At 39.5% G+C, this 19,880-nt stretch overlaps 1 long non-coding RNA gene across 1 annotated transcript; it reads right to left on the bottom strand.

Moving 5' to 3' along the window:
• Nucleotides 1-15,066: 15,066 nt before the first annotated feature.
• LOC125247947 lies at nt 15,067-19,691 on the bottom strand. Its single transcript, XR_007180204.1, has 3 exons — nt 18,709-19,691; nt 15,739-18,562; nt 15,067-15,627 (listed from the first exon to the last, which is right to left on the bottom strand). It is a non-coding gene; the product is annotated as an uncharacterized LOC125247947 (long non-coding RNA).
• Nucleotides 19,692-19,880: the final 189 nt, after the last annotated feature.

The following is a 19,880-nucleotide window of genomic DNA, read 5'->3' as shown; positions in this document are numbered from 1 at the left end:
TTTTCTAAAAAATTATGTTTTCATACTAATAAGGGGCCGTCCACACAGAATGCAGTTTTTTATTACACTGCACTACTTTTCCATTCTTTTTCTATGTAAACACGTGCTAGACGGATGTGTTTGACTGTTACGTTAGCGTCTCATGTCTTTTGTATCGTCTTGCGCATGGCAGGGGCTTCTAAAAACACGTTGATCAACTTTAAGAGGCCATTTTTGTGTTACACTGACCTGCGTCTCACATTTTTAACAGCAAAAAACGTGTTCTGTGTGAACAGGCCCTAACATTGTACAAATTTATTTGAAATTGCCACCTTGTAAAATAGTTATGTTTTCGCATAAGATTAGGTGTCCTTTCTGTTTCTGAAACTTTTCTGAATGGTTTCAGACTCAGTTGACGCCCCTTGGTAATTCTTTGGAGCTGTTTGCCAAACGTTGATTTCATCTGGCCACAGTCCATGTGCAAACAGTAGTTTGGACAGGTGGGAAACTGGCCCTCCGAAACGCCGAGATCTAACTCACGAGACTTCTGTGACATTTTCAGACTGAACATGTGTTGCCAGGAAGTGAAGCACATGTTGTTCACAGGAAAGATGTAAATAATTATCTGCTCACAACAGGTTTTCTTTTCCACAGGGTGTTCTTACAAATTTGGCTGGAATAAATACAATTATACTAATGATCTACACCCTTGAATGAAGAACTTGGGCCAGCTTTTTTAATGCTATGCAAAATTACAATAACATGCCCAGTATTTGCATTTGTAGACTGATCAGGCAAAAATTGAGGTTGTACAAATGGATATGATCTACATCACATCTAGATAGTTCAGAATATGAACCAAGTGTTTCCCATGAGCAGAATTCAGCTGTAGATACTTTGTTTTTGCCTATAGGAAATATATATAAAGCATGAAAATTAATTCCTAAATTAACAAAATATTGTATTTGGGTTCCAAAGAACAATTAAATTTAAACTGATAAATAAATTCATTTTAAAAAGAATGTCTGGAACACCAATGAGACCAAAAATAGCATTAAGAAATGTTGAGAAATTTAAAATATTAATATTAATGAGTTTACATCATCATCGTCTTGTTTACTCACATAAAGTAATTTTAGAATCTAGACAAATTAGCATTAGGCAAACATTTTTGTGCAAAAAATTACCTATAAATATACCTATAAATTAGAGGATTACGTTTAAAGGATAACTGTCTGCTTTTTGGATTGCGACGATCAGTAACAGCAGCAGAAATCTCCAGTGTTCTCCATGAAATATGATTAATCAGTCTTAAATCTGACAACCAATGACATCACAGTCATTATTCTGTAGCTGAGGGCTGGTTCTGCCTCAGGTGAAACCTTCAACTACAGCAAATGTCAGTTTTGAATCTCGCTTGAGCAAAGTTGTCGCTTCAAAGATGTAATATGTTTGCCTTTCGATTCAATTAGCTTACAAAAGACCTTGAAGCGATGCAATCAATTATGGGATGATGTTCTTTTACCTTACAGTAATGCTGCCTTCAACTTCAAGTCAAGTAGAAATTATTGCATTTACAACATTATTAGAGTGCATTCGAACGTCAACACAAGTCACAACTGCCAGTTTTTTAATCTTTCTGAGAAAATGGTGGTGAAATGGTTTTAATCATAATTCATTGTCAGTTAAGTTTAGTATATGTATTATGTACTGTTGATTGAGAAAAGCTACAAAACATCCCAACTTCACAGCACAAGAATGATAAAATACATTGGGAAAAAAGTTAGACACCTATCATGTCTAACTTGTCTAACCTATCATACTGTTACAGTATAGACACCGGAGACAGATGTAGAAGCAGTTTGGGGGTTTATTGAGACAATCAGCAGAGCAACAGGTAAATGCAATGATGGATAAGATGAACTTGGAGATGAAAGAGAGGTAATACTGTCCTTTGTTTATGTTGCAGAAGAAGGCGTTGGAGCTGGCAGACGGGAACACTCACACACACAGGTAGGTAGAGACACGAGGAGACCAGGAGACGATGGAGACGATGGAGAGTATGGAGACAGGTAAGTATCGTTTTGGGAGTCCTTGAGGTAAGCATACAACTTGTGTATAACGAACGAGACCGGACAATGTGTGTGTGTGAGTGTGGGGCTTAAGTAGTGAGGTGATGATTGTGATAATGAGTTGCAGGTGGCGGTGATCAGTACTCCGGTGATTGGGTGCGTGGGTAAGGGAGTGAGGTGGAACCTGACGTGTCTGTGACAGTACCCCCCTCCCACGGCCCGCTCCTGAGGGCCGAGGACCCCGACGTCGTGGTGGTCGTCCTCGAGGTCGTGGGGCAGGTCTGTCTGGGTGGTTGGTGTGGAAAGTCTGTAACAGAGTAGGATCAAGGATATCATTCTTGGGGACCCATGAGCGTTCCTCGGGGCCATAGCCTTCCCAATCCACCAGGTATTCTAAGAGACCACCACGGCGCCGGGAGTCCAGGATCTCTCGCACCACGTAAGCAGTTCCATCGTCCAGGATGAGTGGAAGGGGGGGCTCGGCGGCTGCCACGTCAGGTTCTGTGGGAGGAAGAACAGAAGGGAGGTGAGGTTTTAATAGTGACACGTGGAAAGTGGGATGAATTCTTTTGTACTGTGCAGGGAGTTGTAGTCTGTAGGTGACGGGGTTGATCTGTCGAAGGATGGTGAACGGGCCAATGAAGCGGGGACTCAGCTTCTTGCAGGGCAGGCGCATCCTGATGTCTCTGGTGGACAGCCAGACCTTATGCCCCGGTTGGTAGGTTGGAGCTTGGGAGCGCCGAAGGTCGGCTGTCATTTTGCGCCTGCGCAGGGCTCTCTGCAGCTGGTGGTGAGCTGAGTCCCATACCCTCTCGCTCTCCCGGAACCAGTAGTCAACTGCAGGAACGTTGGAGGGTTCCCCGTCCCAGGGGAACAGTGGGGGTTGGAAACCGAGTACGCATTGGAAAGGTGTTAATCCAGTAGTGGCTTGACGGAGGGAGTTCTGGGCGTACTCGGCCCAACCCAGGTACTGGTTCCAGGAGTCCTGGTGGCCGTGACAGAAGGTACGCAGGAAGCGGCCGATCTCCTGGATCTTCCGTTCCGTCTGCCCGTTCGACTGAGGATGGTATCCAGACGATAGGCTGACGGTCACACCCAGGAGGGAGAAGAACGCCTTCCAGACTCGAGAGACGAATTGAGGTCCTCTGTCAGAGACTATATCTTCGGGGATTCCATAGTGACGAAAGACATGGTTGAACATTAATTCCGCTGTGGCCATGGCAGTCGGTAGACCTTCCAGGGGTATTAGACGGCAGGCTTTGGAGAAACGGTCCACGACGACCAGAATGCAGGTGTGACCATCAGACTCTGGGAGATCCGTGACGAAATCCACTCCCAGGTGTGACCAGGGTCTCTCAGGAACGGGCAGAGGATTGAGCTCAAAAGCTTCTGTGGCAGGCTGGGACCAGGACAGAGACTTGGGCTGCTTCCGGAGGAGGTTGGTGAGTGGACTGACAATGGTGCTGTAATTCTTGATGAATCGGCGGTAGAAATTGGAAAATCCGAGGAAACGTTGGAGTTCTTTTATGGTACTTGGAGTGGGCCAGTTCTGGATGGCAGAGACCTTCCCCTCGTCCATCCGGATGCCACTGTGGTCAATCACATATCCTAGGAAGTGAACTGAGGGCTGATGGAACGAGCACTTCTCTGCTTTTAGGAAGAGATGGAACTGCCGTAAGCGCTTGAGGACCTCCGCAACGTGGTGGCGATGTTCGGCCAAGCTCCGGGAGTAGATGAGGATGTCATCAATATACACGAGAACGAACTTGTGGAGGAACTCCCGGAGCACCTCATGGATAAAGTCCTGGAATACGGAGGGGGCGTTGACCAGGCCATACGGCATAACTAGGTATTCATAGTGGCCGGTGGGCGTGACGAAGGCGGTCTTCCACTCGTCCCCCTCGCGTATCCGGATGAGGTTGTACGCGCTGCGGAGGTCCAGCTTGGTGAACACAGTGGCACCGCGGAGATGTTCCAGGGCCGCTGGGACGAGGGGAAGTGGATACCGGAATTTGACTGTAATCTTGTTTAATGAGCGGTAATCAATGCAAGGCCTCAAGCCTCCGTCCTTCTTGGCCACGAAGAAGAAGCTTGAAGCAGCAGGGGAAGTAGACGGGCGGATGTATCCTTGATTAAGGGCCTCTTTGATGTATTCCTCCATGGCCTTCTCCTCCGGCACTGACAGGGGGTATATGCGTCCCCTGGGCACTGGTTCACCCGGTAACAGATCGATGGCACAGTCCCATGGCCGGTGTGGAGGAAGCTTGGAGGCGCGTTGCGGGCAGAAGACGTCACTGAAGGGGGCGTAGTCGGGTGGAACTTCGACGGAGCGTTTTTCCATGGGACTTTCGATGGAGGTAGCGTTGATGGAGAGACTTGTTGAGAGAGGAGATCTTGGAATGGGAAGTTCTGGAAAACAGCCAGGGAAACAGTGGTCGCCCCACTTCAGGACTTCGCCCGTGCGCCATGAGATGTTGGGATTGTGGAGTTCCAGCCACGGGCGCCCTAGAACCACGTCAGCGGTGGATTCCTCCAGAACCAGCAGATGGATGGATTCGGTGTGGAAGATACCCACGTGCAGTTTAAGGGGTCCAGTGACGCGCGAATCACTTGCGGCTCACTGGAATGGAAGGAGAAGGCATTAATCCCGAGGTGTCAGAGGGCGCCGGAGTAAATTTCCTGGACCCTGAATCGAGGAGCGCCACTAATGGAAGCTACAGTAGTTTACTACAGAGTGGTTTCATCTTTTGGATAGAGGGAATGATAGCACTCACCACAGGTCGAGGAGGACGGGTTGGGCATGTGGAGATGACATGCCCAGGAGATCCACAGTATAAGCATAGATTCAGGGTCAGCCTTCTCTGTCTTTCTGTGGGTGACAAACGGGAGTTATCCACTTGCATGGGCTCGGGGGCTGGTTCTGGGGAGCTGACGGGTTCGGACCGACGGAGGAGAGGTGTTGTCTGTGACTGGCCCTGGTGCTCGAGGAGACACGACTGCATACGAGAACCCACGCGGATGGCGAGTTGGATGAATCTTTCAAGTCCTATGGAGTCCTCGTATGCAGCGAGATGCAGCCGCACGTTAGGCTCCAGACCTTGTCGAAAGGTAGTGATGAGGGCTTGTTCATTCCATCCGCTGGTTGCGGCGAGCGTTCTGAACTGCAAGGCATAATCGTTAACAGTCTTATTTCCTTGTTTATACAATTTCTCACCAGTTGAAGAATCTGCCAAAGGTTTTCCGAAGACTTCTCTGAAGTGGGTAACGAAAGCCGTGTAGATTTGACAACTGATCCATTTTGAGTCCAGAGCGAATCTGCCCATTGTAGGGCCTTACCTTGCAGTTGGGAAATAATGAACGCTATTTTCGCCGTATCGGTGGGGTAGAGGTGCGGCTGCATCTCCAGGACCAGCTCACACTGAAGGAGGAATCCGCTGCAATCCTCCGCCGATCCTGAGTAGGGCGCCGGTTTGGCCATGGGACTGGCGGTGAATACCGGCGAAGTAGAGGTGACTGTGGCAGCGGTGGCTGGTGCTGGTGATGGTGACGGTGGTTGAGGAGTGAGTGCTCGCCGAACTGCATCCACGAGCTCCTGGAAAGGGTCTTGACGGCTCATGCTGATTGTAAGCTGTTATGGTCCGGTCTTCTGTTACAGTATAGACACCGGAGACAGATGTAGAAGCAGTTTGGGGGTTTATTGAGACAATCAGCAGAGCAACAGGTAAATGCAATGATGGATAAGATGAACTTGGAGATGAAAGAGAGGTAATACTGTCCTTTGTTTATGTTGCAGAAGAAGGCGTTGGAGCTGGCAGACGGGAACACTCACACACACAGGTAGGTAGAGACACGAGGAGACCAGGAGACGATGGAGACGATGGAGAGTATGGAGACAGGTAAGTATCGTTTTGGGAGTCCTTGAGGTAAGCATACAACTTGTGTATAACGAACGAGACCGGACAATGTGTGTGTGTGAGTGTGGGGCTTAAGTAGTGAGGTGATGATTGTGATAATGAGTTGCAGGTGGCGGTGATCAGTACTCCGGTGATTGGGTGCGTGGGTAAGGGAGTGAGGTGGAACCTGACGTGTCTGTGACACATACACCCAGCGCAATGCAACGCCAGGTGTGTTGCAAGTGTTTTTTGCTAGTTTCAGCCCAACGCACTTATCATTTTTACGTCTAGTGCCCACGTAGTTTAAATAGCAAATGCACTTGCACCCATGGGCATTCTGGTCTGAAAACGAGATGTGTTCAGGCGCACTGTTGGCGTGTTGCTATTTTGAGGCAACTGAAAACGACTGCGCCATTGACCAACAAAAACCTGGTCTAAAGTCAATGCCACAATACATTTTTTGTTATTTAAAGGGCACGTTAGTAATATGCGCCTATATGTGGGTGCACAACGCTTGTACACTCTGCTTATTACACACACAGGGACGCGCACCAGCACACCAATCCCTAAGTGAACCTGCTCTTCAGACAATGTGCTTAGATCATTAAAATAAGGCCAGCGCAAACCCTCTTTTGGCATTAAAAAACTACTGTCGGGATTTACTAAAGACACGCAGTGCAAAATTAGCACTGAAAAGGCGTGGACTGAGTTGTTTTTGCAGCTGACCTTATTGCATATACATTTGTAGTAGTTTCCCTTTCAGACGCAAAATTTATGTGAGAAGAGTAAATGAATCACGCAACGCGATTTACTAATGTTTGCGTTAGATTTGGTAGATTGCGTTGGTCATTATGTAAATGATTTGACTGCGTATGTGTTCTTTAATTTGCACATCAGCAAAACTTGCCACTCCCATTGGCACATTTGTAAAATTGCGCTCTCATGCTAATTTGCGCAGTTTAGTAAATCTGGCCCCTAAATGTGCATCTTTTGCAACTCATTTGGTTGCACTAGTGCTAAAAGCCTCCATAATCACAATTTACTTTCAAAATACTCGTACAAATGAGCTTTCTAGGTGAACTTAAAGAAGATACAATGAAAGAAAGTAGCCACATACTTTTGTTATTGCTAACCCGAATAACGTAGCTTGCTAAGTTACGTGTTAGCAGCCATACCAACATCTATGTTTCTATAACTTCACACAATGCTAAAAAGTCACAATTCAGATTTTCAGATTTAAAAAAATGCTGATTATGGAAACAAGCTTCCATAGACCTTATTCACAGCAGCGCCATCTTTGATTTTTAACAGGAATGACAGCGAGGCTGTGAGGGATAGACATTCATTTTTTCAGTGGGTGAAACTGTTATGTTGTGTTTTTGGATTGTTCTGCTGACAAAACACTGCAAAAAAATCTTTCCAAGACATTTCAGTAGACAAAAAAAACAAAAAAACAAACTCCAGACAACATGAGCTGTAGAAAATTATAACTATCGCTTTCATAAATGGCATGGCGCCTCTCTGAATACGGTCTATAGATTTCATTGAAACTACACTGAGAAACTCCTTTAAAACAAACCACAGTTTGCTAGCTGTATTCAAACATGTCACTTTCTGAGGGACCAACACTGAGCCACGGAAACAAACAAAAACCCATCATGACAAGCAGGATATGGAGACATTACACCTTTCTGTAACATCTACTTATAGAGCCTGTGACCACTAATGGTCTCCTCTTTGCAACCATGTGTTCTATCATTTGATCTCATTTGGCTAACAATAAAAGAGCCAATTAAAGCATAACCACATTACTTTGTTAATAAAGCAGACAGATTGACTCAAGGGAACATTTCATTGGCAGTTAATTATGCACAGTGGTAGTCTCGAACCCACTGAGCCAATGTGTAGCAATAAAAGCCGTTATACTGCTGCCAATTCCCACTCACAGCTGCATTCAGCTCTAAAACCAATGGATAGCGGCTTGCTAAAGCCAGGCAGACACTCTCTGAAGAGAAATAGAGATTTGCAATTCTGCTGCTACCTCTGAGAGTTGGGGAAAGGTCCGTTTTTTTAATGAACAATGAATAGAAGACGGCACTCTTTCAACGAAAAGGTCAACTTTAGGTCACTGTTGGTTTGCGAAATGCTACGATTCTTGGAATTAAGCTAAAAAAATGGCAGCAAGAGAATTAGCATTCTTGTGTACCTCTAAAGAATGACTTTCACAGAACAGTTATACACTTGCCTACAACAAACCCAACAAAGACGGCCCATTGTTTCAGTATAAAGCTATCAAACATGAATCAATGAAACTTAAGCCTGTCACGCCATTGAATGGCTTGACCTTGAGTGATAAACTTGCGCGTCTGTCTGCACACAGCTCTATACACGAATAAAGCAGTGTGTGAACAAGGACTCAGTGCACCAGACTGACATTTTGTCAATACTATATTGGCATTCCACTTAACCCCGGAGACAGAGGGATTATTATGTTGTTTCATGGTGGTAAATGGGTTGTTTGAGCTGTTATTTTTCTAGAAGGTTCACTCACTCAGACTTTATTTTATGTTATTTATTATGTCTCTGTGTGTTCTTCACTAATTTAATCGAGTGTTTCAGGGGTTTTAGTGATCCTAAAAACAGAATATTTTCCACACATATATGTTGATGCATATTAAATTTGATGTTACGCCAGAAGCACACAGTTTCACATTTATATTGACGGTGCTACTTTTGAAATGTACCGACATTAAAACAAATAAACCATGAGAATTAATTTAAAAATGTAATTAAAGATAAGTTCTGTCAATAAAAACCAGGCTTTCATCTGTAACACAACATTGAACATTAACAGCAGTGCCAATGTTTAGTGGCATCAGATCTACTTTTTAAGCTGACATCTTATAATTCTTTATAATTAGTCAGTAATGCAATAAGAATTATGCTTATTGATAATGCCCAGCATTTAAATATTCATATTCATAACAAGGCAATAAAAACACATTTTGCAGTCATTTTAGGGCATTTCATAATACTACTACTAATAACAATAATAATATTTATATAATATTTTTATTACTAAAATATTTAATAAACAATTCATTATTTAAAATATTATGTAATTATATTATTATTACTTAAAACTATTGACTATTTAAATTACAAGTTAATAATAAAACAATTATTTAAAATATTTTATAATCACATTTAAATATTATTTATCCATAACATAATTTTGTTAATATTATTTTTATTTTGTTTACCATTTAAAATATTGTAACTGATTTTCAAATAATATATAATATGTAAATTATTAATTTTTAATACTAATATTAGTTTAGTTATTTAAAACAATAAGTTATTTAAAATTTCTCTTGAAAATATTTGATGGAACCAGCTTAGTTTATTAAGCAAATTAAATTCAAAATACATCAGCAATATCTAATTATATCAATATTTATACGTTAAATGGTGCAACTGTCCTGACAAGACAGTCTAGGCTGGCCAAAACCAAATCGCTCCAGTTGTCTAGTGTCTAGTTATGAAGATCAGTTACATCTTTATGTCATACCGGATGACCGTCCAGCCGTTTGTGATAAATGATGCTTGAAAAGCACTTAGATCAGTCACCGTTAAAAATCTGGCTGGGAGACCACTGGTACAACTTCATTTCCAAGGGTTAATATGACATGCCCTCTCCAAAACAATGAGAGTTTAAGCACATTTTCCTGTCACTCCAGAACCTTGGCTCTTTGATGAAGTGATCGATGGGGCAGGTTGAAGCAGATATGTTATACGGACACATACATCTTGATGTGATTATTTTTGTGGCCCCATAATTCAACGAGAGCATGTCATATATTTAGGTCTTCCCATGATTCCGCTCTCTGGCAAACCATTTAATGACAATGGACATCCCGGCCTCACTGCTAATACCACACATTATCTGTTTAGGACAGAAAAAACATAATTTATTCATCCTCTTGTTGTTCCATTGGGAGATTATCAGTGAATAAGAATTTACATTTAAGCCTGTTCCTCACGGTCATATGACTTCAGAAGATTTCCTATTAAGTTATGAAAATGTTTTCTCTGAACGTTCAAAATGTCCAGTTTTTAAAATGTTTTAAAAAAATTTTTAAGGGAATAGTTCACCCAAAAATGAACAATTGTGATTTCTCTCTTTTGTTGAACACAAAAGAAGAATGTTGGTAACAAGACAGTTGAGGGAACCCATTGACTTCAATAGTATTTTTTGAAGCCAATGGGTATCATCAACTGTCTTGTTACCAACATTCTTCAAAATATCTTCTCTGGAATAACATGAGGTTGAGTAAATGATGACACAATTTTCATTTTTGAGTGAACTATCCCTTTAAGGGAACATTCCATTTTATAATTTTGCAAACATTATGGGAACGTTACTTTTGAATGTTCTCTGAACATTCTGAAACAAGTACAACACAAATTCCGGAAATGTTGGGACGTCTTTTAAATTTGAATAAAATGAAAATTAAAAGACTTTCAAATTACATTAAGCCAATATTTTATTCACAATAGAACATAGATAACATAACAAATGTTTAAACTGAGAAACAAAATGAGCTCATTTCAAATTTGATGTCTGCTACAGGTCTCAAAATAGTTGGGACGGGGGCATGTTTACCATGGCGTAGCATCTCCTCTTCTTTTCAAAATAGTTCAAAGATGTCTGGGCATCGAGTTTATAAGTTTCTGGAGTTTTGGTGTTGCAATTTGGTCCCATTTTTGCCTGATCTAGGTTTCCAGCTGCTGAAGAATTTGTGGTCGTCTTTGCCGTATTTGTCGTTTAATGATGTGCCAAATGTTCTGGATAGGTGAAAGATCTGGACTGCAGGCAGGCCAATTCAGTACCCAGACTCTTCTATGACGAAGCCATGCTGTTGTAATAGCTGCAGTATGTGGTCTTGCTGAAATACACAAGGCCTTCCCTGAAACAGACGTCGTCTGGAGGGGAGCATATGTTGCTCTAAAACCTTTATATACCTTTCAGCATTCATAGTGCCTTCCAAAACATGCAAGCTGCTGGCTTTTGAACTGAACGCTGATGACATGCTGGTTAGGTCTCCCTCCTCTTTAGCCCGGAGGACACGGTGTCCGTAATTTCCATCAAGAATGTCAAATTTGGACTCGTCTGACCATAGAACACTTTTCCACTTTGAAACAGTCCATTTTAAATAAGCCTTGGCCCACAGGACATGACGGCACTTCTGGACCATGTTCACATATCGCTTCCTTTTTGCATGATAGAGGTTTAGTTGGCATCTGCAGATGGCACGGCGGATTGTGTTTACCAACAGTGGTTTCTGGAAGTATTCCTGGGCCCATTTAGTAATGTCATTGACACAATCATGCCGATGAGTGATGCAGTGTCGTCTGAGGGCCCGAAGACCACAGGCATCCAATAAAGGTCTTCACCCTTGTCCCTTAAGCACAGAGATTTCTCCAGTTTCTCTGAATCTTTTGATGATGTTACGCACTGTAGATGATGAGATTTGCAAAGCCTTTGCAATTTGATGTTGAGAAACATTGTTTTTAAAGTATTCCACAATCTTTTTATGCACTCATTCACAGATTGGAGAGCCTCTGCCCATCTTTACTTCTGAGAGACTCTGCCTTTCTAAGACATCCCTTTTATAGCTAATCATGTTACAGACCTGATATCACTTAACTTAATTAGTTGCTAGTTGCTTTTTCAGCCATTTGTTGCCCCCGTGCCAACTTTTTTTGAGACCTGTAGCAGGCATCAAATTTTAAATGAGCTCATTTAATGGATAAAAGTGTAAAATTTCTCCATTTAAACATTTGTAATGTCATCTATGTTCTATTGTGAATAAAATATTGTCTCATGTGATTTGAAAGTCATTTTATTCAAATTTAAAAAACGTCCCAACATTTCCGTAATTTGGGTTGTAGTAACAACCTTTTTTGAGTTAGATGAACTAAATATTTCAGATAAAGTTCAGTAAATGTTTTTTTTTTTTTTTTGCCTAACATTTTGAGAACATTTTTAAACACCAGATAACTTTGAATGAATATTCTAACATTACAGGAAGAATGTTTGTTCAAAGCTTTGAAAAAACTTTGCCATAAATTTCTCAGAATATTTCCTGTTAGCTTGGTTTGAGTCCTTTCAGGAGCTAAATTACATTTTTGGCCTTTTTTTGAGTTTGACAGACATGGCTGCCATTAACTATGGTCTACTTTTGTAGCACCATAGTTTGGATCGACATGAGGGTGACTATGAAGTATTTACCTTTTTGTATGTCTTTAATACTTAAAATTTAAAAACGATGAATACAAAGCTGTTTACAAAAAGAAAACTCCCTAAAATAAGGTAAATAAAAGCTATATGTGCATGAGTGCAGCAAATATAAGTTAATATGTGACTTCAGAGGTCATCTGGTTTGTTCCATCCATCTCTTAGTCAAATTTTCTTTCCCCCCCCATCATCCATGCCTAAAGCAGGAGGAATGGTGTCTGGAGAAAGTCTATCCTCCACAAAAAAAGGAGAAATATTGTCTTTTAACAGCCACATGAAAGGAGAGATGCTGTGAGCCACTTCAACACGACAGAATAGCCTGCAGGGATTTAAACAGAACGAGAACCGTCTCAGGCAGATATGGATGCTGTCACGTACACCGCGCAAACTCACCGTTTATGTGGGGATTATAAGCAAATAGTTATTATTTTCATGAAATGGAGCATTTCCATTCTAACTAGGGCTAGGAATGTTAAAATATTGAAAAATCTATTAAACATTAAATGTTGAATACTTGCTACATCTGTCTCCAGCTAATTGAGTTGCTACCAAGAATGTTAGGACTCAGGAGAATAATTTGTCAGTGCAAAAACATCGAATGGTCCAATTTATTGCTTGCTGCAGGCTGCAGAGTTCCAACTGGCTTTGATCAACCTTTTTAGGTCAGTATCACTTGAAATACAGAGAGGTCTCAGAAACCACAGAGAAAATATTTCATCTTTTTCCTCTTTTCTTTTAAAAAAAAAAAGAAAGGGGGAAGTATTTTTGTAGTCGTCTGGTTGGTTGTGAGGGAGATGCTAAATTCTTTATGGGACAGGAAAACCGGGATAGCAAGGTAGTTACTTGCGGATTTGTTGGTGTTTATTTGCCGGTACGCACCGGTAATCGGTTAAACATTTATGATAGTGAACGCAATTATAAGTTTAGCTGCAACACCATCAGATTCTGTCCCCTGCTATAGATCAATGGATCGACAGTTGTCAATAGGCCTTTCCCACACAGCTCAAACAGAGTTTGTGCTTATATCCTGAGAATTTTGAAGTCAAAGCAAGGAAACATCAAACGGGAAGCACTGACAGCTCGCGCGTCCGAGTTGCATTTCTGACAGACAGACAAACCACTGTGATGGATGGGAACAAACGTTGCTTTTTTCTTGTTTTTTCCCCAAATCTTGTTCATAGGGGCTTTGTTCATTTCCTATGTATTTATATTTAATTTTGCTTTGTATTTGCCATGTCAAGCCCCTAAAATAACTACAATTTATGATGAACCAATATTATGAGGGTAATATTCCATTGACGATAACTGTCAAAGAGGATTGCAGTATTCTAAAGAGTAAAAATAAAATAATTTGTAATTCACAGCATTCGTATCAGTAAACATTTAATCAGCGAGTCTTTTAAAATGTTTTGAACTTTTTTTTACAATTTGAAAAAAGTAGCCTATAATTATTTTCGACGTAAACTGAATTAAACAATTAATGAGCAATAAATATCAATACAATTGCGACTGATAATGCTTTCATTCAACGCTTAAGTGAAGTCATGTTAATATCAAGTTACTAACATTTTTCCAAGATATGCTAGAAGTGTTGTAGACTATACTCCAAGTGAAAATAGTTCACCAAAGTTTACCAATGCTTCTCAATGTTTCGTTTCTGAATGAATCAGTATTTTTGAACAAATCTGTTAGATGAATGATTCAATGGTTCATTCATATTACATTTACTTGCTTTGTTCCAGAATGAATCAGCAGTTTGAATGAACCGGCTGAATGAATGCTTCAGTGAAACTGTTACAAAGACAGACTTTTTTGTCGTCATGTAGCCTACTGGAGTAACAAATGTAATGCAGACTTATTTAACTTTTTTAAAGACAATTTTTATAACCACAAATCTATGCTTTCAAATGAAATGCTAGTTGTTATGTTACTGTCCAATCTATTATAATGGCACTTATTGAAATGCTAGAAACAGTTCATTCATCACTTTAGGGTACAAGACACAGTCCATTGTTCTCCATTGTTAACCTTGAAGATGTGTCGAGATGCCATCTTTTCCAGGCTTCTGCCCTGATCCCATTCATTATCACTCAGAATGATCCCTTAGGTCACAGGGCCAGAGATTTTAATCACGGGGCAATAAATGGAAAAATTAAAGAGTGCATTTATAAAACGCTGAATGTGTGAAATGAAGTTTTTGGATGGCAAAGCTGCAGCGGTCTGCTCTGGTCGTTAGTTTTGTAAAAGTGAAGCCAGGTCATCTATCTGGGCCATGTGCAGCCATCTTTAAGATGCAAACACTACTATTATTCTGCTTTATGAGCTTGTCTGAAAATACTACACTGTAATGTGCAATGCCACACTTCACCTTAGTAGTAAAATCTGACTTAAGGTTTATATCTGGCCTGGGCTGTAAATTACAGTAAGATTCAGTGTTATGGTAAAAGGAACAATCACTCGATCCTCTGCAGCCACTGTAGAACAGCAGCACTGCATGGCTCTTGACATATTAAGGAAGTAAAAAAAAAAACACCAAGCAATTAATTTACAGTCAAAACAATTTAAATAGTAGTTAATATTATAGTTTACAAAATATAGGTATTCTTTATAAAGCTGCCTTGTATTAGTTCTATTTTGATATTATAAATCTAAAATATACTAATATAATATTAATAAAACATGTCCATTTATTCACTTAATGTATTTTAAAAAATGCTGTAATAAGCAGAATAACGTATAGTCAGCTGGTAATTATAACAAAATAAACTTTATTTTGCAATCATGACCAGCTAACTTTACATTTTTCCTTATTCTTAACATACTTAACAGCTATTATTTTTTATATGCTGTCAAAATGACAGCAATATATCTGCTCTCTCATAAAATTAAGCACAGCATCCACAGAAGGATGATTCTTAAAATAAGGATGGAGAATAAGCTGAGGCGTATGTGCGCTAGAGGGCCTCGATTTAACGTGAGAGCCATGACCACGCTAACAAAACGTGAAGGGCTGTCCTCCTCATGGGGCCGAGACACCCACCCCTGCGTAGGGAAATAAACGCGCTCACTCTGGGCCGCCCCGCACATCAGTCACGGGGGTAATGATCTCCGACTTCGGACAGGGTTACAGCGACGGCTCCGATCGCTCTGCCTCGTGGCTCCTCCGGCAGCATGGGCCCCTAGATACAGCACGCTGTCAGCAGATAGACGCGCTCTGATGTATGGGCCGTGTAGGTCACTGAGATTAGTGTCACAACCTTCAGTACGCATTATAATGGAGTTTAACATGGGTGTCATTGCATTACTTTTGTCAAGGGCCAATGCAAGACAGTTATGTGCAATGATTAGAGTAAATAAAAAAATCAATCCAGGTTTTGATGACCTGTAAAAGAGACGGTTTCAGACATTAAAATCATTTTTTTTAGCTTCTAGAATGCCAATAAATGTATAAATATTTCACCCAAAAATTAATATTGAGTTATTATTTACTCACCCTCAAACATGTATAACCTTCTTTCTTCTGTGGAACACAAATGGAGATGTTTTGACAAATATTCATGCTGCTCTTTTCCATATAATGAAAGTGGATGGGGACTGTAAAGAGCAGCATACACTCTTAAAACTAAAGTTTCTTTATAAGAATTGATGGTTTCATTAAGAACCTTTAACATCCACAGAACGTTTCCATTTCTTCTCATATGCAAAAGAAGTCAATACTACTCACATGCAGTATCACACATGCAGAGAGCTCTTCCACTTAATTATTTTGTAGTATGATAATTAACCAATTCACTATGCACGACCAATTCTCAAAGGCGTCTTTGAACTAATTGTTCTCATTGACTCAATTAATTATTTGTTTGCTGATTTAATTATTTTCAGATCTGGAAAAATGGAAATTAAACAAGAGGCCAATGACTGTTGCCAGAAAATAAAAACTCAAAAAACAAGACCATACGAATGATGTACTTACCAACTCTTTCTAAAGAGAGAAAAAAAAAAAAAACCCCATCAAAATAAAAACATTTATAGATCTCTCATATTTGATTGCCCGGCAATATATTGAATTTTAAGATGCATAATATGGTGCCACGTCAGTCTTTGGGTTAAAAGAATAAGAAAAAAAAATCTTTACTTGTGTTATATACGAAAAATATTTCACTATACTTTAGTCATTTGGGAAATTAAAATTCTCACTTTAATGCTAATTGGAAAAAAAATGCTCTAAATTCACTTGTTTGCTCTTTTATATAATCTTATTCTATTTATTCTGCTTTTTCCAGTTACACTCTACAATATTCAATAATGAATATATTGTGTATTCAGTGTATATAATGTATATTACAGTGATTTGCAATGCAAAATTGGGTAATAGGACTGTTCTCTATAGACAGCAGGGAGAAAAAAAAAAGCAAAATGCTACAAACCATATAATCATGCAAATAAATTGGTTTATAAACTTTAAAAAGGATCTGGATATGCTTCCACATGTTGTAAATGACATGACCTCATTTTCAAACATAAAAAGGTCAATTACCCAATTCAGCCTGCATCATGTTAATAATTTTGCATATTATTTGGTCTATATTTATTGTAATGTTAAAACAAGTTTGATTGTAACGATATTTTTGATTACTCTTGTATGATAAACAATTACTACTGTGTTGGTTTGCCATTTTTACTTTACAAAATCTACTTGAAGTAGGCTTAAATGTGAATTATTACACTGTTTCTGTTTAAAATTTGGACTTTTACCTGTAAATAATGGGAAAAAAATCAAATATTGTTGTTAGTGTTGTTGTTGTTAAAAGCAGCACACAAATTACCTGAATCCTTACACTCTTCATATTTGTCCTCTTCAGGTAGAGCCCGGTGTCTTAACGAAAAATGCTACCTATCAGAATGTGCTAACAACACTATATTTGCATTGTTTTAAGGGTAGGGTTAGGGTTTGAGGTAAGTTTGGACACTAATAGAGCCTCAAACCACATCACACCATATGAATGTTATGTTGGTAGCACAATCTGTTAGGTAGCCTAGCATTTTTCCTTGTCGAACAAATCATCAGAACACCGTCCTCTGGCATAAAACATCACCTCTTCTTCTCGTCAATGCCAGTGTCCTGCCCTCCACTTGTACCAGACCAGTCGACACATTAAATTGTGACTAGCCCATGGCATCCATCCAACCGCTCTCAACAAAAAGCTAATATTCCCCTGCAACGCGCCAGCCCTCATACACTGACCGTGCCCCCGTAACGACGGGCATATGGAAAACAAATCGCCGAGGCCGGGATCAGACACCACGCGGATGTTTAAGGCCTCATGGCAGCCGCTTTTTTTCTCCACCCGACAACTCCCACTATTATTTATCATGCTGTTTTAAATGTTTTTCTCATTTGTTTCCGTTAAATATTTCATAGTCCCTTAAATATTCATTTAACTACTTCTGCTTTTGAATTTTTTACCAGTTTCTCTTTCTCCACGCGTCTTTCTCGGGCTCAGCGATCATAAATAATTATGTATGTGCTCCTAGAAACAGACTGCATAAATCATGCACATGGATTCTTTTTTTTTTTTTTTTTTGTCTTTTCTCATTAAGACGTGTACTTCAACTAGCCTAAACACTTCCCACTGCCCCACTTGTGGAAATTGGATGCTGTATCCCTCAATATAATCGCTTAAATTGGTTATAGCCTCTTGGTATTACACTGAAAAGTGCCTTTTAATTCCTTTTGTTACCTTTATATGCGGTCATCTTGAATGATGCGTTGTTAGCGCAACCGTTAGTGCGATTTAAACTCTTGCTAACTTGTAAACATTTAGGCAATTATCTTTTCGCAAAACCAAAGCGCGGGCTTTCTCGCCCTGAGTGGCTCTTTCATGCCAGCCGAAGCAGGGAAATATGTTTGTTTAATAGCTTCCTTGTTATGTCCTCATAAATTAAGAACTCGCTTCTTCTCGTCGAGCTCCACAAGAGGAAAACATCAAACATCTCTGTGCGGAACTCGCGCCCCGACTCAGGAAAAAGAAAGTTTGCTTTTGAAACATTCACAACACTGACGGAGAGAAAGGGAATCGTATTCACCCCGGATGTCAACGGAATCAAATCCCGTTGTACACACATCTGTTTCTCAAGCATGATCACACACAGGTTTCCAAATGTTTGAGGAGGGGAGAGGTTATTTGTGAGGAATGAGCATATTTGAGCTCATTTGCATACAAGCAAATCAATATTTTATTCTTCCCACTAGTTCCTGTAATGTATTTTACTCTTGTAACACCATCCTTTGGATGTTGGCAAATATCTCAGTCCATCTGTATGGAGAAAATAAGACATTGTAATATCAGACAACAAACATTGATAATTAGAAAGGAGAAAAGCTATAAAACATCTTGTTTGCAACCTATTTAATGTGTTATTAAGCAAATTTACTTTAGTTAATGAGAAATCCACGACTAACCATCACATCCAGGGTAATTCTGATGGTCCAGATATGCACTTTTTTGGGGGCACAAATTCACACATCAAAGTCAGCATCTGCTCTTTATTTGTGTATAACGCCTGTATGGAGCCTCGGCAAACATCTCAGCGAGCAGAAACAAAAAGGTACTGTAAACTTTGAATATTGTGGGATTATCTGTTACTTAATGAGGCCGTTCGATCAGACAGAGCAAATAGCAGTATGTTAATTAGTGATTATACTCAATGATCCTGAGCACACATCGCAGATATCTGTGGTACATTTATCAGTCTCCCATAGCCAGAAGCAACCAAGACATTATGCAGCATCCATATCCTGTTAATATGATGCTGCAATGAAAATCAGTCCAATTTAAGAAAATATCTTGGGTACAATATTTTTTTAATGTGACTATTTTGCATTTTAGATATAAGCTCTGTAAATTTTCTTTGTTCTGTCACAAAATTAGTGAAAGCTCAGAGTCCTCTCTCATTTGCATACGCTAATTGCTCGTTCTCATCATGCAGTATGAAGTAACCTCATTTAATAAAAAGACAAGACCAATAAATCATGGACTTCATCATTAAATGAATCACTTCCTTGGGGAATATTGATTGTTTTATCTAATTGTTTTTGTTATTTAAAAAAAAAGTGAAATATTTATATACCGATGCCATTTATAAGCTATTATAAATAAGTTATAATTATTTGAATAATTATAGTTTATAATAAAAGTCTTTGCATTAATGGTTTTTGCTCATAATAATTGCTCATTTTGAAATGGACATTGATTTTCAGTGGTTCAGTTTTGAAAATATTCTCATAATATTCTATATTGACAAAAAATTCTGGCGTTTCAAAATAATTTCAGAGATTTACATATTATATATATTAAAACACTAAAATGGTGATGACTTGCTGTAACAGATCTTTTTCTTCAATAATTCAACCATATGTGTAAGCTTAAATCTTAATAAGTAAAATATGTATACACCTGTGTGTGTGTGTGTGTGTATGTATTATATATATATATATATATATATATATATATATATATATATATATATGTATGTATATAATATTGTGTGTGTGATAAAAGTCAATGTTGTTTGCTCTTGAAACTACAGACTGATAAAAGAAGTCTCTGCTGTAGACATGCATAATCACTAAAA

The sequence above is a fragment of the Megalobrama amblycephala genome, linkage group LG15 (assembly GCF_018812025.1).
Source record: "Megalobrama amblycephala isolate DHTTF-2021 linkage group LG15, ASM1881202v1, whole genome shotgun sequence".
NCBI classification, from domain to species: Eukaryota; Metazoa; Chordata; class Actinopteri; order Cypriniformes; family Xenocyprididae; genus Megalobrama; species Megalobrama amblycephala.
This window is presented reverse-complemented; position numbering and strand designations above follow the sequence as displayed.